The sequence below is a fragment of the Polyodon spathula genome, chromosome 10, assembly GCF_017654505.1.
Source record: "Polyodon spathula isolate WHYD16114869_AA chromosome 10, ASM1765450v1, whole genome shotgun sequence".
In the NCBI taxonomy this organism is placed as follows: domain Eukaryota; kingdom Metazoa; phylum Chordata; class Actinopteri; order Acipenseriformes; family Polyodontidae; genus Polyodon; species Polyodon spathula.
In genome coordinates, this window is record NC_054543.1 from 584,771 (window position 1) to 607,270 (window position 22,500).

At 44.8% G+C, this 22,500-nt stretch overlaps 1 protein-coding gene across 3 annotated transcripts in view; it reads left to right on the plus strand.

Moving 5' to 3' along the window:
- The window catches only part of LOC121322177 (leucine zipper putative tumor suppressor 2 homolog), a 40,972-nt gene that overhangs the window by 10,606 nt on the left and 7,866 nt on the right, over nucleotides 1-22,500 (plus strand). The window contains exon 1 of one of the 3 annotated variants that reach the window (XM_041261759.1): nucleotides 4,878-4,952. The exons of 1 other annotated variant lie outside the window; for it this stretch is intronic. The gene's annotated coding sequence lies outside the window, so the exon portion shown is untranslated. Of the gene's footprint in view, nucleotides 1-4,877; nucleotides 4,953-12,013; nucleotides 12,177-22,500 lie in introns of those variants that run through there. One more of the 3 variants, XM_041261757.1, reaches the window with a different exon arrangement.

The following is a 22,500-nucleotide window of genomic DNA, read 5'->3' on the forward strand; positions in this document are numbered from 1 at the left end:
ATTGAGAGTGTGTGTGTGTGTGGGGGGGGGGAGTTATTGAGAGTGTGTGTGTGTGTGTGTGAGTGTGAGTGAGTTATTGAGAGTGTGTGTATGTGAGTGAGTTATTGAGAGTGTGTGTGTGTGTGAGTTATTGAGAGTGTGACACACACTGTGGAGACTCACTCAATACCTGTGTGTGTGTATTTGTGTGAGTGAGTTATTGAGAGTGCGTGTGTGTGTGTGTGTGAGTGAGTTTTTGAGAGTGCGTGTGTGTGTGTGTGTGTGAGTGAGTTTTTGAGAGTGCGTGTGTGTGTGTGTGTGTGTGTGAGTGAGTTTTTGAGAGTGTGTGTGAGTGAGTTTTTGAGAGTGAATGAGTTTAAGAACATAAGAACATAAGAAAGTTTACAAACGAGAGGAGGCCATTCGGCCCATCTTGCTCGTTTGGTTGTTAGTAGCTTATTGATCCCAAAATCTCATCAAGCAGCTTCTTGAAGGATCCCAGGGTGTCAGCTTCAACAACATTACTGAGATTGAGAGTGCTTGTGTGTAGGGGGGAGGGCAGTGGGTGAGCCGCTGTCTTGTCACAGTGTTACAGAGAGGGCTGCGAGGTTTGGAGCTGAAGGGATTACTGTACTGGGTTTATTAGGGCTCAGGAAACACCGCGGCAGTTCCTCCTCATTTTGCTGTTCTTCTGTTTCAATACATTAAACACCCACAGGATTGTATGAGCCAAACCAATACAATGCACCATGCTGCTCTGTGTGTTTGAGCTGTGCTGTTTTGTGATCGTGCCTGAAGCAGTATTCCAAGAAGCTATGGCGGTTCTTGCTGAATGTATATCTTGATGGAGATTGTGATTTATACATTACAGGACTGCGCCTCCTTTTGACTGATCAACTTGGAAAGGAAGGGCCAAGTCTGTCACAGGGCATTCATGTTTTGCTGCTGTGATTTGCTGATCTTTGATAAAGGCCTGGTGGGTGAGCAGTAGCTGCTGCTGTGATTGGTGCAAGCAGACGTGGAGGATCGTAATCAGAGTGTCTGGTGTGTTAATCAATCGACTTGTTTAAACATCTGTTAGTAACAGCAACAATGAAAACAACAAGCAGACATGGGAAATGATAATGAAAGCAGGGGCACTGGAGGCGACTGAAGTGGCTCAGAACAAAACCAGCCTGGAGGGTTCAAGCCTCTTTGTAGAGGGGGAATGTTAATCACTCTTCCTTCTAACAGTACAGCAGGCATTCAGATGCATTCAAATTTCCATTCTCCAGTTCTTAGAGGGGATTAATCCCTGTTGAATAACTGCTGCGATTTCTCATTTTTCTATGGTTTTGCTGTCCTCCTTCACCCCTGTCTGCTCCGCAGCTTAGTGTTGAGACAGGACTTATTTTTAGAGCAGCTTGCATTAAGAATAAGCACGAGGTCCAGTGGGGAAAGCAGCCGTGTGTCTTTTTTTACCTCTTTGCAGCAGACTGCTGTTTTATGTGTCTGGAGTCTAACAGGAAATTGCAGGCTGTAGATTAGAGAAGCCAGTTGAATTGTTAGCAATATCAAAAGCGTCAATTAGATTTGCAAAGAGTGAAAGTGGGGAAATAAAAAGCCATCTGCTTGGGATAACAATCTCATGGATATAATCTATGCTTTCATGCCTAGAAATAAACCAGGTCATTTAAGAATACACAGATCATTGGCACGAAGGATACTGTGTGCTCCATTCTGCATTGCGTTTATTTATAAAGCCCTTAAAAAGCCTTGGTGCATGCAGAACTGCTTGCGGTCACCACTTTATCGCGTATCGCTGTAGTTGTGCTTTCAGTTCTGATTTGGATTCAAATTGCACCTGTGCTGCTGGGCAGCGTCTTCGGATGGGTCACCATGAAAGTCAAACCAGGGGAGAAATATAGTGGGCATTTGCAAGCAGCAACAGCAGCAGACCAAAGCCATTGTGTCTTTGCGGGGTGACTTTATTAGCACTTGAAGGAAGCAATGCCGAGCAGTGCTTTGGCACCTAACCTGAATATCTTGTAACTTCCCACAGTGCACTGCAAGGACGCAATGCCAAGCAGCGCTTTGGCACCTAACCTGAATATCTTGTAACTTCTCAGAGTGCCCTGCAAGGTGACATTATGATGCAGTGTCAGGAATGTTATCAGGTAACTGAATCCCTCGTGCTGTCCGTGTGGTTAGAACTCATCCTTTTAAAAACACCTGTGACCTCGCCAAGAGCCCTTTCGAATGATGCAGGAGCACAGATTTTGAAACTTGCTTATTTGCTGAAAGCAGGACACAGGGACAAGGCTAGTGGCTTTGGCACTGCTCCAAGTAACCCAGCACGATGGATTTAAAACCAGAGTCACTCGTGAACATGCTGTGATCGTGTATTCATGCTGCTAAATACTCTAAATAAATGTTTTTTTTTTTATCTGAAGAGGCCATTCTTGTTAATTTATTGTATTAGCAGTTTCATTATTGTCAGGGATGGCAATAAGACTCCCAATGCATAGCAGTTTGATCCATTTCTGGTTTTACTATGAGTGTAGTAATAAGACACACCTATGCACTGTGGCTGATCAAGCTCATAATAAAACCTGCAGTGGGTGAAACTGCTATGCAATAGTAGTCTTATTTCCTTCCCTGCTTTTACACAGCCCTTATTGCTTTTAGACTGCGCATTCACCACCTCCAGTATTTTAACAAAGGCTACTGAATCTCAATCCTTTTGTGGCTGATTTTAAATCCACAGTAAGGTCATTTTTAAATGAACTGTGATTGGACATTTTAACAGACCAAGCTGCTCTCTGTGGTACAGCTGTTAGACTTCTGCTGTGAGAATATTAACAGTACAGGCAGATCAGCACCGGGCTGTGCGGTGAGAATATTAACCGTACAGGCAGATCAGCACCGGGCTGTGCGGTGAGAATATTAACAGTACAGGCAGATCAGCACCGGGCTGTGCGGTGAGAATATTAACAGTACAGGCAGATCAGCACCGGGCTGTGCGGTGAGAATATTAACAGTACAGGCAGATCAGCACCGGGCTGTGCGGTGAGAATATTAACAGTACAGGCAGATCAGCACCGGGCTGTGCGGTGAGAATATTAACCGTACAGGCAGATCAGCACCGGGCTGTGCGGTGAGAATATTAACAGTACAGGCAGATCAGCACCGGGCTGTGCGGTGAGAATATTAACAGTACAGGCAGATCAGCACCGGGCTGTGCGGTGAGAATATTAACAGTACAGGCAGATCAGCACCGGGCTGTGCGGTGAGAATATTAACAGTACAGGCAGATCAGCACCGGGCTGTGCGGTGAGAATATTAACAGTACAGGCAGATCAGCACCGGGCTGTGCGGTGAGAATATTAACAGTACAGGCAGATCAGCACCGGGCTGTGCGGTGAGAATATTAACAGTACAGGCAGATCATTTAGGTTTCATTCAGGGTTATAAAGCTTCCATGTCTATAGTGTGGGGCTGAGTGGCTTTGATCTGTAGCGCTTCTATGATTGCTATAGTGCTGAAACTGCACTGTGTGTCTGACTGATTTCTATTTCAGCTCCAGGACTGGGTAGAGGTAATTATACTCTTGTTTATATAGAGCTTCTGCTGCTGGGTCACCTGTCTGCGGAGTGGGGGGGGAATCAAAGACGCCCAAGTTTAGAGAACGAACAGAAGAGAATGACATTTGGTCTGTGATTTTTTTCCTTCTAGTTTCTAGAGCCCCATGTTCAGTCTGAGAGGGGATGAAGGGCTCCCTGGAAGCCTCATTTTGTCCTGCAGGTGAGAATTCTGTCCCGTGTTCCGGTCACCACTGATGTGGCACATGGAGAACACTTGAGCGTCTGAGAGCCAGAGCAACACCACCTGGCTGCCAGCTAGCTGTCAGTGTAGGCCCTGGAAACATTGTCAGTGCAGCCCAGAAGGAAGCATCGTTCCTGCAGGAGCCTGTGGGGGAGGTGGGCTGGGTGTTGATGTGGGAAGGAAAGAACGGTGGTGGGGGTGCTGAAATATTTGGGTGCAGACAGGAAAGAAGACCGAGGAGGTGTTTCCTGTTTTTGTTTTCAATTAGATAGTTCTGTTGATTTTTTGTGTTTTATTTTTTAGTCTGATAACCTTGATTCTGCATTAAGCAAATGACTAATGAGTGCTGGACTCAAGCTAAGGAGTTTTACAACAAGGTTGTGTTCATTGTACAGCATACCGCAGCTTTCTCACACTAACCAGCCAGGAATCCCCTTGTTGCCTTGTTTTTCCGCACATGCAGGGTGTATTGAGTGTTTAAAAAGGACGTTCAGATGTTTTCTGTTTTTGTTCTGGGCAGAGTTACTGTACAGAAATTCACCTGACATCCTGATCAAAGGCATGCAGGCCAAGCAAAGGCATTTGAAACCCTCACAGAATCATTCCTGTGTTTGAATAACAGGAGTGAAGTGTGTGGTGTCTGTGTGAGGGTGACCTATTTTTCAAGGGAATGTGAAAGCGTTGGGAGCTGGGGGCAAATAAAAGACAATAATAAATCAAATCATCAAAACAGGACTTTATTTCAGTGAAAGTGAATTAATTTAGTCTTGTGTTTTTTGTATTTTTTTTGTTTGTTTTTTGAAGAAGGGAACTGTTCATGTGCTGTATTTCTTGTCACAGCGGACATTCAGGGGTAGACCAGGGCTAAGACTGGAATATGTTAATAAATCAAGGGAAAGCAGCGGGACGTTTAGAAAACACTTTCCTGTTTAGTTTGTGTACTGTCATGTGAATCTGTCGAGTAGGAATGCATGCGGCAGTGTTGTGTAGATGTGTGTTATAATTTATACTTATTTAAGTGCACTGTGGCAGGATGTCAGAAGGTGGCAGCATTGGGTTGTTAAACCTGTTTTTTTTTTTTTTCTTGTCCTTGCAGCTCATGCAATGTCTGTAATCCTGTCCTCTCTCTCCTGGGCTAGTAGAATCTGATATCAGATATCAAACAAGAGGTGAGAACCTTATTCAGCATCAACATTTTCTAAAAATAAAATAATCATTATTCACGATACTGGTGTGTATGAAATCGATATTCTGGCGTTTAGTTTGTTTGTCAGAAACCTCTTGAAGCACATGCAGTTTAATGGGTTATTGATTACATTTCAAAGGGGATTTTTTTAATGCAGTGTTTTGAGCTTTAGTTAGCTATAAATGTTTGAGCTTCATTGCCCCATAATCATGTTCAATTTATTTGGACCTTGTTGGATTGTTTGCTACATTCTTACATATCATGTCCAGGTGTTCTTTACACTCTGTTTGTTTACATAGCTTTAGCTGTATGTCAGAGTGGTTGTGGCTCTAGACGTGGATCCTAGTGGTTATTGTAGAGATAAGTATTAGAGACACTCGACTCTTCTTTGAAGTAGCTAGATTATACACTTCCTAGCAGAGGGTTGTGCGCTCCCAACACAAGTCACTCCCTCGATATTGCCCATCAAAGTATTGATCAGAACCTGCTGGGCTTCTCAGATTCGACTAGATCAGTCTCAGCCACTGAAAAAAAACATCTTCAATGGCTTTGCCACAAGAGGTGGCATCCAATGGAGATAGCCCTTGCACCCTTGGCTGTGATGAATGGGATTAATTGAATCACTGAACTGAAATGGACCCCCATAGAAGCTGTGAGTGGCACTTTGAAGTGTGAGCGCACAGAGCCAGGTCTGTGATGGATGATGGTTACAGTGTTTCCCTGTGCAGGACTGTCTGGGGCCCAGGGTTTAAACAACAAATCCGCTGGTGCTGAAGTGGGGCTCAGGGAGGGCTTCTAGAAGGGGTTAATCTGCCGGCTCTGCAGTGGCAAAGGTCAGGTATTGTGGTTCCTCTCTCCCAGGAATGTGCTTTCCAGTGCAGGCTGCTTTCATCACAGGGTTACAGAGGGCCGTGCTGGGACAATAGGCCCAGTGGTTTTGCCCTGCTTGTGAGGGGCACAACACCTCACAACATCTCATCGCATCTCATCGCAAACAGAAGCAGCTGGATTCTGGCGCTTAACTTGATCAGAGAACAAAAGAATTACATCCAGCTTGCTGCACTGCCAGTCAATACTGCAAATATAAGAACCCCCCCTAGAAATATACCGCAGGTTTGAAAGACCGAGTGGAGCAGCGCTTCTGTAGTACAATTTGTGTCTGTAGTCGTAGCTCTCTGTGTTGAATTAGGACAGAGTTAAATGTCTTCTAACTTTTTCTCATCAACATTTTAAATGATTTGTGGGTCAATGTTTTGAACCCGTTTTGGCACCAACGTGTTTTTTTTTTTTTTGCCTGCCCTCAATATTTAGTTTTTTTTAAAGCCAATAATTAAAATGAATTTGAGGGTTCTATACCTGCCACTATACCCGTAAACATATGTACCTGTAGTTTCTATAGCAACCGTGTAGCAGCCTAGACACGTTAACCCTGCAATGTCCGTAGTAGATCGTTGCCATACTTGTCACAGGAACTTAATGGGTCGAGGGCTGCCCTGATTATCTTTACACAGAATAGCACAGAGCCCCATTACTGAATTTAGACACAAAAACCAGCGACTGCCTTGTATTTTATACCATGGAAACAAAGAAACCCAAACTAGTCAGCATGCTGAGAGTTAATGGAAAGTGATTTGTCTCTCTGGCAATGTAAACAGCCCTGACACACTGCCTGATCCTACCACTCCTCCCTTTGTGGTTCCCTGCCTGAAGATTTATGACGTCATGGTTTTTTTTTGTGTAGACGGCTTGTGTTGCATCCTTTTTTTATTTCTGTGTTAATAGTGAGGCCTGGGCTGGGAGTGATTGAAGCTCTTTTCTTTATTCCCATCGGCGCCTGTGTGCTCTGTGTACTGAGCGGTACTCTGCTGTGATTGATGCTCTGTGTACTGAGCGGTACTCTGCTGTGATTGATGCTCTGTGTACTGAGCGGTACTCTGCTGTGATTGATGCTCTGTGTACTGAGCGGTACTCTGCTGTGATTGATGCTCTGTGTACTGAGCGGTACTCTGCTGTGATTGATGCTCTGTGTACTGAGCGGTACTCTGCTGTGATTGATGCTCTGTGTACTGAGCGGTACTCTGCTGTGATTGATGCTCTGTGTACTGAGCGGTACTCTGCTGTGATTGATGCTCTGTGTACTGAGCGGTACTCTGCTGTGATTGATGCTCTGTGTACTGAGCGGTACTCTGCTGTGATTGATGCTCTGTGTACTGAGCGGTACTCTGCTGTGATTGATGCTCTGTGTACTGAGCGGTACTCTGCTGTGATTGATGCTCTGTGTACTGAGCGGTACTCTGCTGTGATTGATGCTCTGTGTACTGAGCGGTACTCTGCTGTGATTGATGCTCTGTGTACTGAGCGGCACTCTGCTGTGATTGATGCTCTGTGTACTGAGCGGTACTCTGCTGTGATTGATGCTCTGTGTACTGAGCGGTACTCTGCTGTGATTGATGCTCTGTGTACTGAGCGGTACTCTGCTGTGATTGATGCTCTGTGTACTGAGCGGTACTCTGCTGTGATTGATGCTCTGTGTACTGAGCGGTACTCTGCTGTGATTGATGCTCTGTGTACTGAGCGGTACTCTGCTGTGATTGATGCTCTGTGTACTGAGCGGTACTCTGCTGTGATTGATGCTCTGTGTACTGAGCGGTACTCTGCTGTGATTGATGCTCTGTGTACTGAGCGGTACTCTGCTGTGATTGATGCTCTGTGTACTGAGCGGTACTCTGCTGTGATTGATGCTCTGTGTACTGAGCGGTACTCTGCTGTGATTGATGCTCTGTGTACTGAGCGGTACTCTGCTGTGATTGATGCTCTGTGTACTGAGCGGTACTCTGCTGTGATTGATGCTCTGTGTACTGAGCGGCACTCTGCTGTGATTGATGCTCTGTGTACTGAGCGGCACTCTGCTGTGATTGATGCTCTGTGTACTGAGCGGCACTCTGCTGTGATTGATGCTCTGTGTACTGAGCGGCACTCTGCTGTGATTGATGCTCTGTGTACTGAGCGGCACTCTGCTGTGATTGATGCTCTGTGTACTGAGCGGTACTCTGCTGTGATTGATGCTCTGTGTACTGAGCGGTACTCTGCTGTGATTGATGCTCTGTGTACTGAGCGGTACTCTGCTGTGATTGATGCTCTGTGTACTGAGCGGTACTCTGCTGTGATTGATGCTCTGTGTACTGAGCGGCACTCTGCTGTGATTGATGCTCTGTGTACTGAGCGGCACTCTGCTGTGATTGATGCTCTGTGTACTGAGCGGTACTCTGCTGTGATTGATGCTCTGTGTACTGAGCGGCACTCTGCTGTGATTGATGTTTATGTCACTGTCACCATAGATATTCTTTATCTGGTTATTAAAGAAAATGTATATACCATATTAGAGCATCTTAAGCATGATACAATGACTAAGCAGGCACTAGACTGTAGAATTTGAAGGCAGCAGGGACAATGGCATTCATCTCACGGGAGTTTGTTTAGTATTGTAACCCACAGTGTTTGTTATGTAGGAAGTTATGGGGGGGAAACATGACATCCGCATGTGAGCGACACAGTGTCTGACCAAAGGAGTAGGTGTTGGGGTGGCTTGAGAAGTCTGGTTTCATGTTGAGAGAGTGAGTCTGAGACAGAAGGAATGGGGGTGGGGGACACTGGGCCAAGGTCAGTATACGATCTTAATGTGCAAACCTAAAGGTACAACAGTTCAAAAATATTTCAGTAAAGGATGTTTTCTTAACTGAATAACTCCCAAGACAAAAGTATTTTTTAATTTAGCATACTGTAACTTTAATAAAGTATTATTATTTACAATGATATATTTAACTATACTGCATCTGAATCTGGAACCATCTCCCCAGGAATGTGGTTGAAGCTGACACCCTGGGATCCTTCAAGAAGCTGCTTGATGAGTTTGTGGGATCAATAAGCTACTAACAACCAAACGATCAAGATGGGCAGAATGGCCTCCTCTCGTTTATAACCTTTCTTATGTTCTTATGAATCAGTACTTTATTATTTTTCGCAAAAGCAGATTGTATTGTGAAGTGGAAAATTAAGATCACGCAGTAAACATAGCTAATGTGGAATAAAATGTATTTGGACTTTATAAACACTTTTCATAAATAAACCCACTCCCAGTGCAGTGCAACAATGTTTCCTTACAGCTGGTGTGAATTCAGCTGAGGATGCAAAAGCAAGCAAGGAAGCGATTGGGAATTAAGAATTGAAAGAAGGAAGGAGAGATGCAAACAAGGACACAGGGCTGTCTCAGTTGAGTTCTGTATATTGTTGCAAGTTTTAACAGGCAGGATCAGGGCCTCTTGAAATCATATGCTGCAGCTTTAAGATTTCTCCTTCCGTTTCCTCAGCAGCTGGTAGCCATCATTCCTTGGACTCTGATCTCATTGTCTGGCATAAACTGAACTTTCCACACAGGAATGCACACACACAGGGATGCACCCACAGGGAGACACAGGGATGCATACACAGGGAGGCACAGAAATGCACCCACAGGGAGGCACAGGGATGCACACACAGGGAGGCACACAGGAATACACCCACAGGGAGGCACAGGGATGCACCCACAGGGAGGCACAGGGATGCACACACAGGGAGGCACAGGGATGCACCCACAGGGAGGCACAGGGATACACCCACAGGGAGGCACAGAAATGCACCCACAGGGAGGCACAGAAATGCACCCACAGGGAGGCACAGGGATGCACACACAGGGAGGCACAGGGGTGCACACACAGGGAGGCACAGAAATGCACCCACAGGGAGGCACAGAAATGCACCCACAGGGAGGCACACAGGAATGCACCCACAGGGAGGCACAGAAATGCACCCACAGGGAGGCACACAGGAATGCACCCACAGGGAGGCACAGGGATGCACACACAGGGAGGCACACAGGAATGCACCCACAGGGAGGCATACAGGAATGCACACACAGGGAGGCAAATGGATGCACACACAGGAATGCACACAGGGATGCACACAGGGAGGCACAGGGATGCATACACAGGGATGCACACACAGGGAGACACAGGGATGCACACAGGGATGCACACACAGGGAGGCACAGGGATGCACACACAGGGATGCACACAGGGATGCATACACAGGGATGCACGCACAGGAATGTACACAGGGAGGCTCAGGGATGCACACAAGGATGCACACACAGGGAGGCACAGGGATGCAGGCGCACAGGGAAGCACAGGGATGCACACACACTGTTCAGCTGGTTATCAGATTCACTGATCTGACAGAACATGACTAAAAGTTTAGTTCCAGCATGGTGGCTAAAACTGGGATTTGAAGCCCAGTCCTCTCCTTTAACTGATAGACTGCTCTACCCTGTCCCCCTCATAATCTGTGCTGAGGACCCCCCTGCCCCCTCCTCTCCCTCTGCAGAGTGAAGTGGCAGGACTCGGCTGGGCTTTCCAAAGTATTTGCAGAGCTCTCATTATGCACAAGCTCATTTCTTTCTGTGCGGCTCAGTGATCTGGAGCTGTGCTGCTAAGAGCCGGAGCAGCCAGCGGGAGATAATCAAAGGGATTAGGCAGGATCGCTCGACTTTTGTCCAGGAATTGTATTAGTTTAAAAAAAAAAAAAAAAAAAAAGTTATCCTTATAATAAAATAAGTTGTTTTCATTTGAGGACACATTTATTTAATATTTTTTGTAAAACAGAGCCTGACTTTTTTTAATAAACACAAACTGCTGAATAGAAATGCTCTCGTGTTTGGAAGTGTTAGCTGTGAGTCAGTGGTTTTGTTTTGAGTCTTTCTTGTTTCGGTTCCATGTTATTCTTGGACCCCTCTGACCCTGTCTGCAATGGTATACATGCTGGGTGCTTACAGTGTAGCCCATCTGACCCTGTCTGCAATGGTATACATGCTGGGTGCTTACAGTGTAGCCCATCTGACCCTGTCTGCAATGGTATACATGCTGGGTGCTTATAGTGTAGCCCCTCTGACCCTGTCTGCAATGGTATACATGCTGGGTGCTTATAGTGTAGCCCCTCTGACCCTGTCTGCAATGGTATACATGCTGGGTGCTTACAGTGTAGCCCCTCTGACCCTGTCTGCAATGGTATACATGCTGGGTGCTTATAGTGTAGCCCCTCTGACCCTGTCTGCAATGGTATACATGCTGGGTGCTTATAGTGTAGCCCCTCTGACCCTGTCTGCAATGGTATACATGCTGGGTGCTTACAGTGTAGCCCCTCTGACCCTGTCTGCAATGGTATACATGCTGGGTGCTTATAGTGTAGCCCCTCTGACCCTGTCTGCAATGGTATACATGCTGGGTGCTTACAGAGTAGCCCCTCTGACCCCGTCTGCAATGGTATACATGCTGGGTGCTTACAGTGTAGCACACCTGAATTTAGTTCCTGCCCAGAATCTGTTTGTATGGAAGGTATAGCTTGAGTTAAACATGTTACTATTAAACTGTACTCCGCATTTCAAACTGGGCTTCTTTAAGGAGATGAATTTTTGGCTGGGGTCCAGAGAAAATAACAATTCTCTCCTGCTTTTTTTTTCTGGTTAAAGCAGTCGCAGATTGAATTCTCTCCCACAGATATATTGGTACATCATAAAAACTAATAAATCACAATTATTAGACTATCCAAAATGTAATAATAATAATATAAATAACCTACTAATGATTATGGAAGTAGTAGCAGTAAAACTAATATTATAACTTAATATTTATCAGTAGTTTATTTTTTTCTGTCCAAGTTTGTTGAAATCTGTAGTGGGCTTCTGTTTGTGTATGGGTAGAAAGATGCACAGTTTTACAATTAAAGCTTTAATTTTAAAAGAAGAGACCAGACCCCCCCCCCCCCCCCCCCCCCCCCCCCCCCCCTTTCCTGCAGCTGGTAACGAAAGAAGCTTTAAGGGGGCTGGACTCCACAGGGTTATTCAGAGTCGCTCTGACAGGAGAGAGAGAGAGAGAGAGAGAGAGTGTGAGAGAGAGGAGGAGGAAATGGAAAGGGGCGGGTGCAAATGCAGGCATTAGGAGAGGAAGAGGCTCTCATTCAAACTCCAGCAGTGGACGATTCTGAAGGAACGGCACTGGTTTCAAACAAAGACAAGTGAGAAAAATCTGTCTAAAAGAAGCGGAAGAAACGCAGTGTGGAGTTTGGATCGGGAGGGTTTCAGCCAGACAGGATTCAGAAATGAAGGAGGCAGAGAGCGGTATGTGATTGTAAACTGAGCTCACTGAGGAGGAGAAGGGAAAGTTAACTCTGTGTGTATGTCTGTGTGTGTGTGGGGGGGGGGGGGGGGGGGTGTCAGAAAAAACAACCCAGTCTGAAGCTTTGGGAACACAGCCACCCACTCATGGGGCAGAGCAAATCACAATGAAAAATAACACGGTGCAGGGTTCTGTTTTCAGTTTAAAAAAAAAAATAAAATCCTTCTGAAAGATGCAGTCTAAAAAAATAATAATAATTATTATAATTACAAAACATTGTTGTGAGCAAACACAGAGTTTATAAATAAGAAATCTCAGTCCACTTTGTGGTTATTTGGTTTATTTTGGCAGATTTAACACTACAGCGTTGACGTCTAGTTACTCTTTCTGCTACAATCTGGAGTCAGGGTTTTGCTGAAACTTGAAATCTGAGAGAAATGCTTGAGTTCAGCTATCAGGGAAATGAACATAATCACGGTGCAGTGCACATGGCACAGTGATTACCAAGACTGCTAGACACACTTAACTAACCCTAACCCTAAATCTGCCCAAGTTATCTGAGCCACATTAGTAGGCAAGGGGTGCGTGACATTGTGACCAGATCAGGATCGATTGCACAGGGCTGTTAAAACACACTGGTGGTACAGTTGTAGTGTAATGTAATGACGTGGTTCATATTTCAACCCTCCAGTGCTGTGTTCATGAAATAACTAAACTCTGTAAAACGCACTGTTTTTAGAAGGTGCAGGATTGAGAGCGGTCAATTGGTTTTGTAGTTTACTGACTGTTTAGCTTGACGAAAGATTAAAAGTTGGAACTGTGCTAGGATTGCGTGGGACTAAGGCTGGTGATCAGAGCTAAAAGGCAGGGGAGTCAGTTAGAGTTTGGGTTCGGGTTAACCTTTTGCTGCCCACTGTCCAATATATTTGGCATTGAGGAAATAGGCATTAAATAGGTATGGGAACACACCCAGGGCAGTAAAGGGTTAAAGTAAAGACTGGGGCATGCTGAGTTGAAGATACTACTTTTTCCTCTCTTTTTTTTCTAATGTAGGGCTGCAATTGTTTGTGTGATCCTCTGGGGATAAATCACTTCTCACCAAGCTGTAAAACAAGGTGCTTCTGTCCTCCATGGAAAGGAGATGTGACTAGCTTGGGGAATTATTCCAAAAGCCCCAGAGGTGTCAAGCGATTTAGAGTCTTGCTAAGTGAGCTCTGCTCCTGCGAGTCGGACTCAGAGCTGCCCAAGCAGAGGAATCCTGTGCAAGGATAATCGTGTTGCAGCTTGTTCACACCATTGCAGCTTCCGATCCCGTCCAGGAAGGAAGACGCTGGCCTCCTGTCACAGGGCTGCTTTTTATCATGTACAATGAAACTGGTGTCATTTTGTGTTGCAGGCACATGTTTCTGTTTTACATTGGGCAGCGTGCTGTCTGGCCGCAGGGTCGCTTGCCAGCAACATTGCAAGATCTCCAAAATTGGAAGCAAACTGAGATCACACACTCTGCCTTTCACTTGATCTCAATTAATCCTGAACTTTTATATTAGAGTTTTATTTCCAGCAAAATGCTCTTTCAGTAATGGAGAGATGACATTGACAGATGTGTTTTGGTTGTTTTTGTGAAACAAATGCATTCTTCCCAAGGGCTTTCACTCCTGACCCGTGACCATGGAGTTCAGAGGGGTGACACTAAACTGTTTCCAAATTCTTTTAACCAATCATAATGCTTGACAATGCTTGACAATCCTAATGCTCATAGTCCTTCCTCTTAGGCTGCCGTGCATAACTGCTGGGTTTAGTTATGGCAGTGCATGGCCGAGCCGGTGCAGGGCTCATTCTCCCTCTTTGGGTTCTTGTTGCTGCTGGAGTGGAGGGAGAACGGGAACCTCTGGGACTCCTTTAGCCTTCCTGTGCTTCTGCTCTTGTGGAATCACTGCATTGTTTCATGTTTCCAGACCTGCCTCCCAAGAGGCAGCTGAAATACCCTCAGTACAAGAACTTCATGATTCCAAGAATGAGCTAATAGGGTTGGGGGAACCGTGAGTCATTAGGGGAAATTTACTGTATCAAATGCCCTTCACTTGATCAAAGAGGGCACTGAACAGACTTTCTCTTGGCACAAGACAAAGGAAGTGTGATGTGGAAGCAGTGATGCGTCTAAACTTGTCCGTGTGTAGTAGCAATTCTGGGAAAGTCTAGTTAGGCTTTGTAACTTTCTTGTGTCCTAATGTACAGAAAGCATGTGTGAATTTACCACAGGGTGCCTGAAAAACATACAATGCTACAATGGGGAACCCTCTTCAAATAAAAGTATTTCTGGACTTAAAACCAGACAGAAAAGTTAAGCGCTGTACAAGACCTATGCATTACTGTACATAGAGCTCCACCAGATTATAGTGCATCAAGATTAGAAAATGTTGGAATGTGCATCCACATTAGCTCCTTTTAATTTACTCTGTTTCTGAAAAAAATGTTGCCTCATGTTTGTTTTGTTGAAGTTTCTTCTGCTTCAGTCTTGGGGCAGGTGTGGGATGGACAGAGGCCTCTCCACAGTTGGGTGCTTCGGGACCCTGTATGTCTTTTGTTAGCTTCTCACTCCTTCGCTGACTCTCTCACATCAGGCTCTCCTACATTTGTTTTCATTACCGGCCCTGTAAACAAGATCTTCCTCTTCAATGAGTTCCTTCAGCCTGCTGAGATCTGCGTCAGTGCTTTTAATATGAAGAGCAGGAGGACGAGGAGATGAGGGGCTACTCTAAAGACTTTTCCAAATAGTCCCCAAATAGTCTTGCAGAATTTTGCATAATAACAATATTGTAACAGTATTATAACAATATTAATATTAATCGGTAAAGTTTGCTAAACGTCGAATTCCTTGAAATAAATTTATTTATGATCAACTTTATGTGTAGTTTTTATACTTACTGTCTGTCCCGTCTCCGTTCCGCTCTAAATGGCTAGAGGTCGCTGTCAGTCAACTCAGTGGTTCGTTAGTACTGTAGTTTCCCTGTTCTGACAGATCTCGTTAACTGAAGTAGTGCTAGAATGCTGTCATTTGTTTAATTTGTTTTTGTCTTAATCAAGACTAAAATTTTAAAAGGTATTGACAATGTCGACCCAAGGGATTTTTTCGACCTGAAAAAAGAAACAAGGACCAGGGGTCACAAATGGAGATTAGATAAAGGAGCATTCAGAACAGAAAATAGGAGGCACTTTTTTTACTCAGAGAATTGTGAGGGTCTGGAACCAGCTCCCCAGTAATATTGTTGAAACTGACACCTTGGGATCCTTCAAGAAGATGCTTGATGAGATTCTGGGATCAATAAACTACTAACAACCAAACGAGCAAGATGGGCCGAATGGCCTTCTCTCGTTTGTAAACTTTCTTATGTTCTTAAGACTGACTGTGCGTTTTCATTTGCCAGCTACAGCGCCTGTCATTCAAAGCACCTACTTTGAAATTAGCAGGTTATAGTGTAGGTAAGCTTTTGCTTTGGGTATACGGTGATACTAGTTACTAGTTCAGTTTGAAAATGGGGTGCAAGACGAAAACACTTAATGAGTGTTGTGCACAATACCATGCCCGACGGCTGAAGTCTCCGCGGCAGGACGAAGCGGGCCAGTCTGCCTTGCCTCCAGTGACTCTGAGTCCAGCTGTGCTGAAGCAAGAGAGGGGTGGATCTCAGAATAATAAGTGCAAGTTAGTTCTGTTCAGCTATCTAATGTTTTGCTCTGTGCATATTATTTTTCCTTGTAAATGTATGCTATAAAAGTCTGTGTAATACACTTTATATGTTGTGTTTTCTACGGTTTATTTGAGCCCATGTTTTAATTTGTGTAGATTTTTACAAGCTATAGCTCCGCTGTGATCAAACGTTGTTTCAATTAGAATGTTGGTAACCATGGTTTTGTTGCATGTTGAATATGATAAAAGGGGTTTCGCTAAATTGCTAAATGAGACGTTCTTCAATGGCATAAGTCTTTTTTTTTAAGCATAAAGATCGATTTCACCCATTTGCCTGAATTGAAAAATAAAGATAAAAAATAATGTAAATTCTTAATTTAAAAAAAAAAAAAGTCGATTTTGCAAAAAAATTAAAATTGAGTAGTACCAAGCCTACAAATAAGACAAGAAACACAAGCGCAAAGCTGGAGGGGAGAACACAGTGCAAGACTGTTAAAATAACAGACCATTCGGTATAATAGCCAAGGCTTTCTTTTTCTTGCTTGTTATTAACATCAGAAAATGAGTCAATTCTATGGCTTATAAACAGACCGTTCAGTTGACATTCACAGTTATTTTTCCTATACTGCTAGAGCGTTCTACAGCTCTGAGTGATGTCCTTGATAGACCTGTACTGAATATAGATCTGCAGTGCTGAAAGAGTCAGAGGCAAACCTGCAAGTCTGTACCTGCATTGCTTCTCTTCTGAATGCATGCCACTCTGAGTCTTCATAGTAATAATATAGTAGAGGTCCTATGCTATAGGAAGCGCCACTCTCCTTTGTTTGGGTGTGCCTGAGGAATGTGCAGGTTGCATTGTGTCCTCCACATTAGGGGCTCTGCTTTAACCTCTTGGGCTGTGTCCAGTGTTTGCTTGATTGGCCTCCTTGGTTGTAAGACAGAGCCCAAGGCTGCTGTGATTGGTCTCTCTGTATCCCTTACCTGGCACACGGTCCCCTGAGAGGGCTTCCCCAGAGTGCTTTGGGAAGCTGTGCTCTTTGTATTGTGTGCTGCCACTCGCATGCCTTTACATGCACCTCTGCTGTTCTCTGGGTTGAGCTAGTGGGGCTTGAGTGAGCCTGTTCTTTGAAGCCACAGATTTTTCTTTGTGTTGAAAGATGGCTTTGTAATAGCTGGCGACAAATAGTTCTCTACTCTTTCAGCATCGTGCTGACTCACTGAAAAGAAAAAACAGAAGTAATTGAGCTGGTGTTAGTGTTGTGGTGGGCTCAATGCTGTACCTGTGTAGCGATATTACCATGATGTTAGAATTGGCAACCTTTTAGTGTTGTCCCGGGACTGAGTTGATTTAAACTGCTGTACTTTGCAGCCCACTGTAGCTACTGGAATCCACTTTCTAACTCCCTGTTCTATTGTTCCCATCACTAAGCTACTTCCCACAGCACCTTTGACAGGCTCTTTGATACTGAACTTCCCTAGCCTGTTACCAAGCACCCTAATCCTGTATACCTCTGCAGCCCGCTACTCAAACCCACGCCTTCAATTCCGAGCCCTGCACCCTGACCACTGAGCTAGCTTAGGATCTAGTAGTTTTGCAGTTGAGCCCGGTGCAGTGTTCTGTACATAGATGCCCCAATACGAGTGCTTGCCAGAAGAGCTGAAGACCAGTGTGAAACAGAAGACGGTGATGATTGGCAGCTACTGTCCACCCAGATGGAAATTTCGGCCCCTGAATGCGCTTGGCTCTTTATTTATGCATTTTTCCTGGAAGAGCCACAAACCCCTATAAAGAGGCAGAGTCATCAACAGGGCTTCTGTTTATCTAAAGCCTATTTATCTATGTGTAATTTGGATGGTGCTTCCAGCTCATACTTCACTGAGGGGTTAATAGAGCCCCGTTGCATTGAGATGCTAAGGAGCCAGCCTGCCCCCTTATCAGGCAGACAGACACTCCCGCATTGAGGCTCCTGGCTCTGCCTACAGCAAGTAGGCCTTTAAATACCATGACAACTGGATGGGGGGGGGGGGGGGGGGGGTTAGGGGTATGTGAAAGGGAATGACAACAACAAGGTCTTAAAACCTAAGCTGTAGAGTTTCTGATCCAATGAAAACTTTGTTTACACTGCTGTTGTCTTTCTTTTTTTATGTGGTCTCTTCTTTGCTGTGTCACTGTTGGGTTTTATTTACTCTGTGTAGTAAATGGGACTTTGAGTCTTTACTGGGGGGTAAAAAAGGAAACAAAGACTGGAGGCTGCAATGTTTCTGATTGAAGTAAATGCCCATGGCAAAAATGTGTACAGTTAAAAAGTTTGAGATTCAGTACTGACATCATAAAAGCAATGATAATGACTGTGCAACTGGGTTGCACCCTCAATTTGGTTTCTGCATTTTTGTCTTTGCTTCTGCAGCCCCAGCCCCCTGATAAATAATATATCAAAACCCCAGAACAGCCAAACACATAATGCTTTCCTTCTACAAGGCGCTGTACATCGAGTATTTATGAAAATGGATTATATATAATAACAGTGTCTTCTAACAAATGGCGGAAATCCATATATTGTCTAAATGTGTGTCTGAACCATGAAAAGGTGTTCGTTTCTGTTCCTGTTGTGTGTGGGTGCATTGTGAGGTCCACCGTGTGGGGGGGGGGGGGTCTACACAGGTGTTCCTAGCATTGCTGTTCATTGTGTTTGAGAGTTGCACCGTGGGGGGGTCTACACAGGTGTTCCTAGCATTGCAGTTCATTGTGTTTGAGAGTTGCACCGTGGGGGGGTCTACACAGGTGTTCCTAGCATTGCTGTTCATTGTGTTTGAGAGTTGCACCGTGGGGGGGGTCTACACAGGTGTTCTTAGCATTGCTGTTTATTGTGTTTTAGAGTTGCACCGTGGGGGGGGTCTACACAGGTGTTCTTAGCATTGCTGTTCAGTCCAGTGCAGTTTGGGGTACCTGACCTAGTCTCTACCTGTCTTGTTTGGTTAGCTGCAGTCGTGTTAATTGGCCACTTAATATTCTGCCTCTGCAGCTCTTTTACCACCCAGGGGGGAAGACAGGGTTTTACAACAGTAGACATTGTTCGGCTGGAAACCGCCAGGATTGTAGATAAATGTAAAGCAACAAAGAGGCCGCTGCCTTTTCAAAGCAGGGGATTGCTGGGATATCATGGTAGTCATTCGATTCTGCTGGAATTCAAACAGGAGGGCATTTATGAGGAGAAACGGAAGTCCTTTTTAATTGTATGTGTTTTTTTTTTTTTTTAAATTTATATATACTGGAAAAAGTGCAATTCTTCAATGTGGCTGATCTGAAACTCTTCTATTTTGACAGTGTTTCATTTATCCCCCTGTGGAGTAAACTAGCTGTATCCATTAACAGTAAACTACAGTCACACTGTTTCAGCTGAAGCCTGTCCCAGATTGGCGTATGATGAGGGAAGGTTCTTGCTCAGATCTGAGTAAACACACCTTGGCTGTGCCGAGTGTATTTATAGAGCCAGGCTCTCCTGCCCCCGCTTGTAAGCTACATGTTGTTTTTATAGCTTCCCTTTGATGGATGGACTATGACTTTCCCTCTTACAGTAAGGTGGGCACCTGGCTATCAAGTTTGCAGCAGTCTTTGGGAATCTGTAGAAAAGTATTAGCAGCTGCAGAGCGAAGCCACTTTGTAGTTGGGTATTTTAGACCTCACTGTCATCAGTCAATGTGCTTCTCTTACACAGTGCTGATGAAGGTGTCCAGGGTTGTTGATTCTTTTTAGGGATGTGGATGCTGTTCATGTCGGTATATTGGTCTACCATGTTTCCTGGCTTGTGCCAAGCCAGCTTTTTGGCCAGGTGTTCTCCACTGTAAAAGCTGTATGCTGTTCAGTATGATGCACCCATTTGTATCTGTTCTAGAACCATGAAGGTTGTCCTAAGCCAGGCACAACATCATACTGTAGCTAACTAAAGCTTTTGTGAATGCAGCAGCTCAAGCTGGTTCTCCTTGTTCCTTATTCAATCAGACCTAGTTGGGGAAGGGCTGAAGAACAAGGGGTTCACACAGGTGGGCCTGTGTGACAGATGTGCAACGTGAGCCTATAGGAACGGGACTGGCCCAATCGGGCCCAGTGAGTGAAGAATATCTCGGGCTGCTTCTAATTGTATCGGACATGGAGTCAGCTGGGTCCGCATTGCTGCCCATCCTTCTCAATGGAAAACAAGGCATCGAAGGGGCAGCAATCCATTGCTCTTCTCTGCCAGAATGCCAGAGAAAAGGGAGGTTGTTCAGATTAACCTTGGGTTTGCATGCATTTCTAAAGAGTGGCAGCACAGCGGAAAAAACTGCAGCTCCCCCTGGGTGTTGGTAGTAATTCCTTTTGAGAAGAGACTGGATGGGACTGAAAGAGAGAATCAGCATGGGACTGGGCTGGACACAAAGGGCCTGGTTTCTGAGCAGAATGTCCATGTGCAGGGTGCAGATATGCAGCATCACATCAGCTGCTCTATTGAGATATTCAAGGCAGCTCACAGGTTGCTGGGACTCTCAAAGCACTGAACTCGTTCATCCCTAAATTCCATCATGTTCATTTGAGGGGGATCTGATCCTCTTTTGATTTATTAAATTATTGACTAACACAAACAAAAAGACAACTGTTTATTCAGGAATGAGGTCACAGTGTGCTGCACCTTGTCTTAGTTACATAACTTAACAGCAATGCTAATATGCAATAGCATGGATTAGAACTGGCTCTAAAATACATTCCTGCATAGGAGGTAGGTAAATGAAACTTTCTTTGTAACAAATTGCTTTGAGCTTCAGGCCAAGCAGTCCCACTAGCGCTCCACCTTTTTGAAAGGATAAAGCAGCATGAGATGAAATAGAGCTGGAAAGAGATGTAGGTTATTCCTTAAATCTGCAGGCATTGTCGCTGCTGTATAAAGCTGTTCAAATCATATCAGTGGAGCAGGAGCACTGTGGGGCTCTAATAACTCACAAATGCACTTGAGCTCCCGGTCCCCATGGGGGTGTCAATTCTAATCTGCGATTTTCTCCAATCACATTAATCAGACAGAGTCAGTGGTCTCTTCAAGTTGAAAGATGAGAAGAGGGTGAAGTGATCCATTAGCAATCGTCCCCTGTGAAGGAGTCTTGGGCTCTCCAGCTGAGTGCAAGACCCTCTGAAAGACCTGGCCGTCTCGTTGGGCTGGCTGCAGCAAACTTGAGGCACGTTGACAGAGGTGGATGGCGGTACGGGTTAGAAGCTTCAGCCTTGCATCATTTCATAAAAGTTAGTGACATCAATAATGGGAAAATGAGAATTAGTCATGGTATGTCAGCATTAATTTCTGCCATGATGGCAGATGAAGGCAACTCAGAATGGAAACACGTGCACACACACACATAGAAACGTGCACATGTTCCGTCCTGCGCGCATGCACACACACCTTTCTCCAGACACTCACCTCTGATCTAACCAGACAGTTGATATAAGCCAGCGTGGCGTGTACTGCAGAGGGGGGGGGGGGGGGGGGGGGGGGGGTCTGCTCTTTTCTGATTTTCTGATTTTCTCTGTGAAGAGCCATTGTATCACACACATGCTCACAGCTATATTCAAACACCACATGGGATGCCTAAAGCAAATCTGCTTGAATGGTCAGCTATACTTGGAATGAGCCATTGTTGTGCACAGGTCTTGCTCTCTGCTCTTATTCCATTTAAGTGTTTCTCATATTTAAAGATGGTTCAGTACAAGTACTCTGTCATACACAGATAAAAATAAAAAAACATAAAGAATGTATAAGTTGCAGCTCTTCATTATGTGTTACACATGATGGAAATTGTAGGATTGTCCACCTTCATCTCCAAAGCCAGCAGAGTACAGGCCGATGCATGTCCTCTTTAAATACACTCAGGAGCAAGTGGCTTCATGCCATTTTATACTTTAACAAACAAGTTGAGCTATACTTCTACAAATCAACTTGCTTCAGCAGGCTAAAAAAATTAATACATTAAAAAGCTGCTGTTCCAGGTAGCTGCTGTACTAGATGCTGTGAATAGAGCGTTTCACTCCGTTCTAGTGTCTGTAAAAAAATATTTTTATTTTGTGGTGGGGAAAGAAAGAGTTTCTTTCGTTGTGACATAATCATTTAAAAAGTGGTTGCATACAGTGAGTAGATGAGCGTCCGGTCTCTGGAAGATGGACATTCTCCTCTGTCTTGTAAGCATGTCTCGATCTCTGCATCTCCTCGGTAGGTGGGTTCAAAGCCTTGGGTCCCGACACTGATTTCCTCTGTTTGCTTTGGCCTGGGTTGTGTTTCTTGCCTGTCTATTGCTTTCAAGTGCAGCGTGTTGTTTGTAATTCATTAGAAACCAGCATCCTGGACTTGCATATTTTATAGAAGCACGCGAGACTAGCTTAACACTTCAAATATGCAGTCTCCCCACCCCTTCCGATTATCCAGTGAAACAGATTTCAGAGTTTGCATCAGTGTACTGTACTTCAAAACTGAAAAGAATGTGTAACACATCTCTCCAGCGAGAGAGCTGGTGTGCACTGAAGATCAGAGCTGTGGACAGTCCATCGTGTCTGTAGGCCTTGTGTTGCACGGGCTTTCGTCTGCTCTTTCCAGAAGAGGGGGGGGGTCTCTTCCTGTAGAATAACA